The sequence below is a fragment of the Haliaeetus albicilla genome, chromosome 2 (assembly GCF_947461875.1).
Source record: "Haliaeetus albicilla chromosome 2, bHalAlb1.1, whole genome shotgun sequence".
In the NCBI taxonomy this organism is placed as follows: Eukaryota; Metazoa; Chordata; class Aves; order Accipitriformes; family Accipitridae; genus Haliaeetus; species Haliaeetus albicilla.
The window spans coordinates 74,784,553-74,794,996 of NC_091484.1; positions in this window are offsets into that span (position 1 = coordinate 74,784,553).

Here is a 10,444-nt window from a genome sequence, read left to right on the forward strand (position 1 = left end):
GGCACAGGCACGAGGTTTTGAGGCTGAGCCTATGCCAGCTATTGCCAAGCTCCTCTGATATCTGTGCAGTGGGTAAGCTCCAAAAACAGGGACTCTGAATTACCCCATGCAGGAGTTCAGGTATTTCTATAGGAATCCTAAACCCTCACTGCAGGCACCGACTGAACACAAGTATTTAGGGCAAGCACCGCCCTGCAAGGTAGAAGCTGCATGGGAAAACTACCACTTAATAGTTTATGGCACAATATTGATCCTTTGGTAATTTCATTGCCAGCCCAAACAGGTGACCTTTAAAATCTGGAGGCCTGACCCCAGAGGACCCAGGAGCATCCACCTCTCCTACCATCTGCAGCAAGGAGCCAACTGCGTCAGTGTTGCTCAAGTAATTTGTGACCGATCCGGGCTTTTCCTCTTTGCCTTCCCTGCAGATGCTGGCACCCCAGCACGCTGCTCTTATCTCGAAATGCTTTTGGCCCCTGTTCATGGAGCAGCCGGCTGCTGTGCTTTAAAAGGTTACCCAGCCCTCAGCTACCTGCCACGGAGTCTGCAGGAGGCGATTCCTCCTGCAGCACGGACCGGGGCTGTGCCCCCACCGTCCCAGCACCCACCCGACCTTGTGTGGGGCACGAAGGGCAGAGATTGGGGCACAGGCAGACCTACTGCCTCGCTGGGGTCTGCTCTGTCAGAGCCATTAGCCTCCTCGTTATAAATTTTAAAAAATGGGAATTTTTAGTGAACCTCTATCGTCAAGGGGTGGCAAACAGCATGGTGGTGGTGGCAGCGTGAATCAGGTCTGGTCTGGGGAGTGATGGTGTGCTGATCTGGCCTCATGCCCCTGCATGAGGGGACATCTTGCTTTTCTGGGACACTTGCCATCAAAAGTATGTATGTCTCCTAAAGCCTGCAGTACTAACGGTCCTGGAGGACAAAACCTTCTGACTCACACAGCACCCCCTTAACTGTGCACCCGGACAGTCCCACAAAGTAACCCATCCCCAGTGTAGCAGGGAGGGTGACTTGGGCTTTGATGTATCTCACCCCATCTGAAGGTTATTTTCTCCAGTCATCCTGTAAAACCGAGGAGCTGCATTTATGCTTGTTCCCCTTTACTTTCGCTAAAGAGTAAAAATGAAAATGTAAGAGATATGTACATACATTTACAGATACACTTGTTAACATAATGTATACGTAGTGGTGACATCTGTGGGTGGTAGAAACCTCCCTATAAGACAACAAGATAAACGATTGACACCCCATTTAACAAGAGGCAGAGAGGGTGAAAGGGAGTTGAACATTGTCCTGCTGGGGCCAAAATGCCCACAAACTCATAGGAAGTAAGAGCAGCTTGGCCAGGTCCAGCTTAAACACAACCGTGCTGCAATTCAGTGAGGATTCAGAAAGGGCAATAAACCTGGGTCCTTTTGGTTTCCATTCTAGTTTTTGAGCTCCTAAACATTTGCACATGCAACCTTTTCTCCTCAACTGTGGCAGCTGCAAAAATGAGTTCTCTCCTCCAAACGAAAGCCAAGATTACCATGTAATCACTTGACCCCAGGAGACAGTCTTTTACGAAAAGTACCAAAAATGTGGCAGTTTCCCTGCACCGGCAATATGCACATGCATGTCCAGACATAGGATTTAGGGGAAGGCTTTGGTAAGCCAGCATTTGCTACATGCAGTCTGGAGGGCAATGAAAAGAGGAGGCTTTTTGTTTCAAAAATTTTATTTTTGAAATTAATCTACTCAAGACAACAGAAAGAAAAATTTGGCAAGAATAGTATAAAAAAGGAGGTTGAGTTTAATTCAAAAAGTTAATGTTCCAGGAGGCCTGAAACAGCTTTTTAGGACTCAACTTCTCTCCACAGGTGTGATTTTCTGTTCATCCGTCAACCTGAGGAATCCCTTCCCTGCCCGGCTCTGCCTACAGTGTGGTCGAGGTTGTATCATGCACGTTGGAGAGCATCACAGCTTTAACTGCACAGAAGAACACTGCAGGGGAGAAATAGTACTTGAAGTCAAGTGTTATAATTTACAAACAGATTTATTAAAATCTTATTAGAAGATTATTTTTTAAAATCCGGTTTACACAGCCGTTGCCCTTCTGCTGCTGTCTAATCCTGGAAAATCTCGGTGAATGAGTCATTTGCACTTACTATCTATTACACCATCTTATTATAAGCCTGAGCGTGTTTGTGTTTGTTTTGAATAGTATCAATAGAGCCATAATAGGGCCACAATATCATCTCACACACCTCCCTTTTTGGAGTCTCTTTTGCTGTTGGAAGAGAGGTGTCTCAGTGTGGTTTCATGGGATGGTTCTGGTGCGCAGGGGGACTCAGGCAATGTTTTGTTTGGAAATAGCCTACAACTTCCTTCCCCCAGTCCTGATCCTTATGAAGAGGCTTTTAATGCATGTCTTTTGGGTTTGGTAGGTCAGAGACATATCACTGAGGGTCAAGGATTTGCAAAGGATGTTCCTGCTTCCTAAAGGCAACCTCAAGCACCAACTGCTGTTATCCATGTGCTTGCACGTCACGGCAAAGAAGACATCTGGCAGTAGCGCACCAGGGATATCTGAGGACCACCTTGTTTGTTTGCTTGGTTTTAATATCTGAAGGCTGTGAGTATTAACTGTGATGTCATGGGCTAGGAGCCTTCCATCTCTGCCTTGTTTGGCTTCAGGACATGATGTTCCTACTTCCATGGAACGATTAAAAAGAGGGTGAAGGAGAACTTGATACAAGGACATCAATTTCTGGAGCAGCATTGGTTAGCAGGAGGTGCAAACACTGTCATACAATAATTAAAAAAATATATTGGTAGGTATAGAGTGTGGTTTGGTCACAGCTTTCATTCCCAGCAGTGTCCTCTCCCTCTACCAGTTGGTGAGTTTCACCATCGCTTTGGTGATACGGCCACCGTGCCACATTCAAATCTTCAGGCTTGCAGCAAACGTTCCCTCAGCCCATCCTCCTCCTCCTCTTACCCACCTGGGTGGACTGATAAGGGACAGGGACATGCGAAGAAGCTGCCCGTTCTCCAGATGGGCTCTCCCTGGTTGTGCAAACCATGTTCTCCTGGCATCCTGGAGCAACCCTTTCCTCTGGGATAGTTGCCCGGGAGTCAAGGGAAGAGACTTGCTCTGAATGTCAGTACAGGAGGGGAAAAAAAAATGCACATTCAAGGTTTAAATCACACTTGCTGCAGGGGATGTTTCCATTGGCAGAGTCACCAGAACCGGCACAAATGATTCAAAACATTTTGTTAAATTAAATTCTCAGATGATGTCAGAGCTGAGGCTGCATTAGCAAAACCAAAAAAGAAGGAAGGTTGAAACCAAAAAGAAGAGAAAAAAAATTACACCATGTGACAGGGAGGGATTAGGAGCTTGAAATTATATTTATAGGCTATCCAAATATTTGAAAGCTTGGAAATTCATAGTTCCAGTGATTTAGCTGAGCTCTAGGGTCCTGCCAGCCTCTTCGTGTAAGTCACGCAACACAGCCAGCTGGGCTGGACTCACTAAACTCGTGAAGCCTATTTTCTGTTATCCAGCCTTGGCTCCCATTTCCTGCCAGCTCACAAACAAATCCCACTGCCTTTGCATGCCTCAGTTTCCCCCTGTGTCAAATACAGACAATTCTGTCCTCTGCCATAAAGCGCTTTGAGATCTGGCGCTGAGAAGAGCAGGGAAGCATTTTGGTCTCCTCTCTCATGTGGCTCAGCACCCGTACTGCGTGGGTCCCGACGAAATAGCAGACTGATCATTCAAAGATCAACAGCAGCTCTTTGTGTGACCTTTTTTTACACCACCCATTTCTGTCAGACGCAGAAAACCCATGGCTGAGGACAATGCCGTTGAGATGCTGTTTTCTTTCATGCCTGTTGCACCTGCCTGTTTCTCCAGGGCTGTGCAAAATAACCACGTCTTTGTCACGGCTCTGCTAGCCCACTTCATCTTTATTGATTAATAGGTTATAATCCTCTTTTAGTGAAAACATAACCATGCCCACGGCTAGAGGATTCAGATATCACCGATGGGAAGATTACAGCCTCTTAGTCTGAACACGGAGAGTGAGACGGGCTGTCAGAACAAGAGCACTTGTTAAGAGGAAAATCAATGGCAAGCTATTTGGGGAGGAAAAAAAAATCCCAACCACCACAAACGCATTAAACACAGGCTTCAGTGCTCCAACTGTGTATAAGCCCAAATTAAACGTGACCATAATCAACTGTTTACTTTCCTTGGGTTTACCCAGTAGAAAGGAGATTCCAGTTTGCTGTAACGCCTGTGACAGTACAAGTGTTGGGTCTAGTTTGTGGTAGTATGGTTGCTGTTATTAAGTTTTGCTAGAAGACACTTCAACGCATTCCCCTCCTTTCTTTGGGAAAGTAGAACAGCTAATTGTAAAATATTAGTCAGGGCTGTAGCCTCTACTAGTTACATCCTCGCCGAGGAGTCGTGGTGGCTCATGAGGGTTTGTGAGATGGGGAGATGGGGTGTCTTGCCCTTTCTCTTCCCTCCCTTCCCCCTGTTTCACCTTGCTAAAATCTCATGCTGGGACTAAAGGGACATTCATGCAAATCTTAGGCACATCCCTTAGCCTAGTGTCTTCCTGATGCCCCAGGCAGTGCTCCCCTTCTTGTCCCCCACTATTTATAAGCTTCCCCCAGCAGGGACTGCTTGTTATTGCATGAACATCCAGCCTTGAGCATCAGGCAGGGATCAAAATCCTGTACTCTGCAGGCAGCTCACGATGTACAGAGTACTCGTTTCACCAGTGGTTTTAAGACAATGATGCTGCTGTGAGTTTCTGAGCAAGGGTGCATTTAAGCCGGGGTGACCCTGCAGCTCTGCTCCCTCTCTGGAGCCAGGCTTGCTGTAACCAGCCACTTTTACCAGTTGCCAGAGACACACAGAGTTAACAATAAATAATGAAAAAGAACTAGATTTCCTTTGTTATGCAGCTCATTGAATGAGGTTTCCCACATCTGTAGAACTCACCACATCTTTTATGAGATTTGACTGTCAGCAAGATGTTATGAATCCCAGATGTTAAAATATGGATTTATTTATAACTCAGAGCTTATAATAGAGCACTCAAAAAGATTACAACCAGCCCCCCTCCTCAAAAGATCTTCCTGAAATAAAAGTCTTAGCTTTTATTATTTTTTAATTATTCTTGCTACATCATTTATCTTTGGTATTACCTCTTTCAATGTCCTTTAATTACTGTGGCTTTAGGACTGGTGTGCATTGGGCTTCAGGGAGCATTGGGCAAAGAGAGCTGAGCACTGACTCTCCCATCCCAAGTGAGATTGCTGCTGTTGGAGGCTGGAGGGCAGCATGGGGAGAGGGGTGACGTGGGGGAAATTCAGCCTCAGGAGTTCCTTGGCAAAGCCATCGGTTGAAGGCACAGCCAGCTCTGGGCACCTGCAAAACTTGGAGCTGGAGGTGTTCAGTATCTATTGCAGCCCCGAGGAAATGGTCTGGTCAATAAAAAAGCGGTTCCTCACAGCTGGTGACCATTACGCCAAACACAGCGTTGGACATGCCACAGCTGCTATTCTGCCGGAAGATGGAAATGTTTTTGGAACCGCTTTTGGAGCATTTGTTCCATTAATGCTTTCTCCCTCCCTCCTCCTGCCCCTTATTTTTCAAATCACTGCAAGAAAAAACCTGCAAGTGAAAGAGGAGGGGGCCCTCCATGGGAAAAGGCTACATTGAGGGTTGGGGTGCAAATATTCCTCTGTATTAGTGCTCCAGCAACACCTCCGGGTCCTGACCGAAGCTTGCAGTGCTCAGAGCTGTGCACTTGCACATGCCAAGAGACACGCTCCGTCACAACCGTCCCACGCTGTAAACGAAGAGGACAGGTCTAAAGGGAAGTATGAAGAGTCTTGTTTTACACATGAGGAACAGAAAGTCAGTGATTTTACCCCAGTTCACACAAGAAGCTAGCAGCAGCCTCAGGAATCATGAGACAAGTGCTTGAGGCAGCGGTGGCTGAAAGCAGCCTTCCTTCCCATCCTCCCTGCCACCTCCCCCTGCCACGACAGCCCGTGCTGCCATCTTTTTCAGGGACCTTGTCTAGATTTAGGAAACCTTGTCTCCCGTTCCCCTCCCTTTCTTTTTCCAAGCTGGGTCATCTCCCACATCCAGTTAGGAGAAGGGCTTCGGTGCAGAAATAGCAGAGAGCATCTGGCCAAGTGCGACCATGCCATCAACCCCTTGGATGCCATCACCGCAGCCTTTAAAGATCAAACCCGCTGTCCACACTGCAAAGCTGCAAGGCTGCAAAGGTGCTCCAGCTCCTAGACCGTGTCCAGCCCCTTCCAGCTTGCAAGGGATGGCCTGGAGCAAGGTCGGTGCATGGGATCCCAAGCTCCAGTTGCCAGGCTAAGGGCCAGCTGGTCAGAGAGAGAGCAGGCAGCCCGTAAGCCCTGCTGAGCTTAACTTTGCTTTCATGCCTCACCAGGTCCATGTTTCACTAGAGACGTGGTGGCTTTCTGCAATCTTCTCTCTTGGGCTGGGCAGTTTGGCATTTTAAAGGCAAAGCAGAAAGGAGGACGCCTTGAAATCGTACTTCAAGGTGGGCCTCCTGCAGCCTGAGATTTGCAGAGCTGGAAACCTGAACCTTATCTTCACTGCGCCAGCGATGAACTGACGGAAAGCCAGGAAATTGGCTGTCAGTGCTGACACTATACAAATCTCACGGCGCTGCGAGGAGGAACGGCAGGTGGGTAACTGGGAGAAACTACCTGGGCTTGGCTTTTCCTGGCTGCTGGGAGATGGTATGGAGAGGACCAGAGCTCTGGTGTAAATCAGCACAGCTCCTTTGGTGCCTGAAGAGAAAAATCTTTGGAGGGAGTTTATGGGACGCTCACCAGCTTGTAAATATTTTTTTGGCATATCAATTTGTGTGTCATGAGATTTAAAACATTCATCACCCTAACGTTTTCCATCCCACAGAGAACTCTGATCTGAATATAATATGCACTCAGGAAAGTTTGCCAGTAGTGTGATGTTACAAAACTTGTGAAATGCCTCGCTTAACCACAATATTATGCATTTTCCAAGCCACATACCTATCTATTACAAGGTCTTTCAGATAGAGTTATAGACAGACTGTGGGTCATGAGATCCTGACCTTGGTGTGTTTTTACTCCCTTCTTCTCATGAATTAACTCCTGAACTATTGACTCTCCATTGAATGGATAGCAGAGTTCAGCCACATTTTACAGGCAAGCTTTTCCATCCTGTATCTCAACAACTGCAAACCCCAAGGACAAGTAAATACTTCAACCTCAGCCATAAAATTGATGTGTTGCAAAATGAACAAAATGGGTTTAGTAACTTACAAGGGAGATATCATCAAGTCCATAATGAGCCAGAACTGCGAGTTATCCTGTCCCTCTCCTCAGCAGTATGGCTGGGAGAGCTGGGAGTAGATCACTCCTTTGCAGGTACTCGTTTATGCCTTATATCTTCTTCACTGAAAGCAAGATCCACCCGTGGCTGTGTCAGATCTCAGCCTCGGGAGCCTCCCTGGAAGGAAGAGATTGACTTACTCAAGAATTGCGAGGCTTGCAGGGAGAATAATCAACTTTTAAGCTCTCTTCTTGCCTTCTAGTTTGAGTCTGCAGATCACTCCCTGCTAGGTTAGTGTGCTTTTCTCCACAACCAGAAAGGCAAAAAAAAAATCATCAATAAAACATAAAGTTCCCAAGATCTTGGGAAGCACAAAAAAAGCAATAAAAGCACAGAAATCATCCAAATTGCCAGTACCACATTAACAGATCAGCAACCACGCTCTGCTGCTGTAGCAGGGTGCAAATGAACACAGTAAATGTGACTACAGCTGCTGATTGAACCCCTATTTTGTCGTTAAATAAAAGAAGGCCCCTAAAATACACCATATAACACTGGCGTATTAGAAGCTGTGCAAGCTTATTCTACATTGCACGTCCTACTGAGCAGAGTCCTTAAGAAGCTGAAATTTAAAAACTAAAAATAAAAGGTGTAGTTTTCTTTAGAGTTAGAGGTCAGATGGAAAACGTAGTTTAAGATCTGGTGAAGAAATTCTCTTTAATATCTGAAAGTTGCTTGGCTGAGGAGTGAAATAGCTTCATATATTCCCAAGGCTCCCTAGCCAGCCTGTCTCTGGAAAACACCCCTCCATGCTCCTCTGACATCAAAGATGAAAAGTTTGAAGCTTTTCATGCTGATTCTTCACGTCTAACTGAAAATTAAAACACAACATCCGTCTCCCCACTCCAAAATACAATAGAGGCAGTGGTGGCATATTAATAAATATTCTCACTAGAAAAGATTATGAAGAAATACTAGGCTGAGCCTCAAAGCAGAATATTTCCATTATCTTGGCAGGGAAAAGTCGCTGATATGCAACCCCAGATTAAACTGCAAAGGGGAACAGAGTGGGACTGAACCCGGCTGGTGGAACACAGGGGTGGTAGGGAGCTGGAGAGACGCGTAGGACGGCTTTCCCTGCCTTCCCGTGTGATCTCTGCCAGGTATAAACAGGGCAATAACACTTCCCTACCCCAGACACGGCTTATCAGGAGAGGTCGGCGATAGATGAACTCGGGTCACGTTCACGCTGCCTACACGTACCGTCACTGGGGCACCTTTGCTGCAGAGATCAAAGCGGTTGTCTGCTACCCCAGGCTGGTGGACTGGTTCCTGCTTCCTCGTAGAGCCTGTGGAGGGAGGTGATGGCAACACTTGAATTAGACGTGGTAGTAGGTGGTCTGAATGCTCGTGTCTACGCTAGTAAACTAACCAGAACCGGGGCACGGGATCAAACGCTCTCCCGCGATCACCAAGACGTCAGCTCATTCCCTGCCGTGACTTTTGGCCCGTGCAAACTATCGGGCTCCCATCCGGGCATGGGTCGGGGCATTGCGTGGGCCGGGGTATGCGACCTTATAGGCAAGCCCACTCCGTGGGGTTTGTGGAAGGGGGCAGGAAGGAGATGTCTGGGTGGATGTGAGCTGTGTTGTGGGTAACAACATGGATAGGAGCTGTGTGCTGGTACTCATCCTTAGGGCAAGAAAAAAGGCTGGGGCGAGCTGTCCCTGCTTGGTTTGCTGCTGTAACCACAGCCAGCATGGGCTGTCAAGCCCTCTGACTGGAGTCAGATATGACCTCCAACTATTAAAAAGCCGTATTAAAAGGAAAATGGGCAGCTAAATGGTAACCATCACATTTAGCCAAGCATCAGTTCAGATATGGCTCCTAATGCCTAGGGCTTTCCTTGAGCTATGGCCAGTCACATCAAACTCCCTTCCCCACCTAAAAGTCCTTCTTCAAAACTGATGTCTTGGTTCCCTGTAAAACCTCAAGGTATGAAAAAAAAGAGAAAAATGGGGGAGGTTAATATTTCCCCAGGTTTCTTCAGCCGGCCCTTGTGTCTCTGAGTGGAGATCATGGTTATGTGAGTTTGGGACATCAGGCATTTGCCTGGGATTTCAGCCTGCCCCAGTCACATCCATTCTGTGTGCTCAGCCCATCCATATAGTGCATTTGCAGCAGTCTGACAAGCCCAGGATATTCATGTGTGGCGTATTTTTTTTGCAGGAAGTCCTGTGAGAATCCTACAAAGCGGGAATAATAAAATATGCATGATACATCAGTGTTCACTGAACGCGTTAGCCTTTGCTGCACTTAAGCTCACTTCTTGTTCTCTCCCCATCCTGGCTAGAAACTCCTTAGGACACGGAGCGTGCCCCTGAGTTCTTAATATTTGAAGGATGCTCTGAAGGGCCCAGCTTGTGGGTATGTCTTAGTCCTCACATGGCTCCATGAAGCTGGCTGGGCTCTCTGAAGAGGGAAAGGTGATTTAATTTAAGCAAGATGGCAAAAAGTGGCTCCTGTGCTTCAAGGCTTGATTCTGCACTTCAGTTTCCATAAGGAGAAAGGATGCTAGGAAAAAGGGAGAAGAAACATTAATAGAAGCACATTGGGGAGGACATGCTATATGATGAGCATCTGGATTCATCCTGTAGGCACAGGTTGTTTTGAAGGTTAACTCTTGCTGTACAAGGAGCATTCACATTGGAAATGTCCTCTCAGAAGGGCAACAGGAGGTTTTAAGACACATATGCAAGGCAAAGCTTACTGAGACTGCAAACCTCCCCAGTAGAAGAAGAAGAACCTAAAACTAAGAAAGGTGAAGTCTTTTGTGAGATGCCTCCAGATTTTGGTTTAACATTTGCACATAAGTTTGTTTCCATCATTTGCCCACAATCAGTCACCCATTTAATAAAGTTCCTCTTACCAGTAAATGTAAATATATAGATTTTCTTCCATTCAGCTGAAATCCACTGCAAAAACATCTGGGTTTGCATTGCAAGAGGTTTCCCCCTCCTTCTTTGCATCCTGCAATTGTCTAGTGACATGGAGAATTTCCCTTTTCTTCCA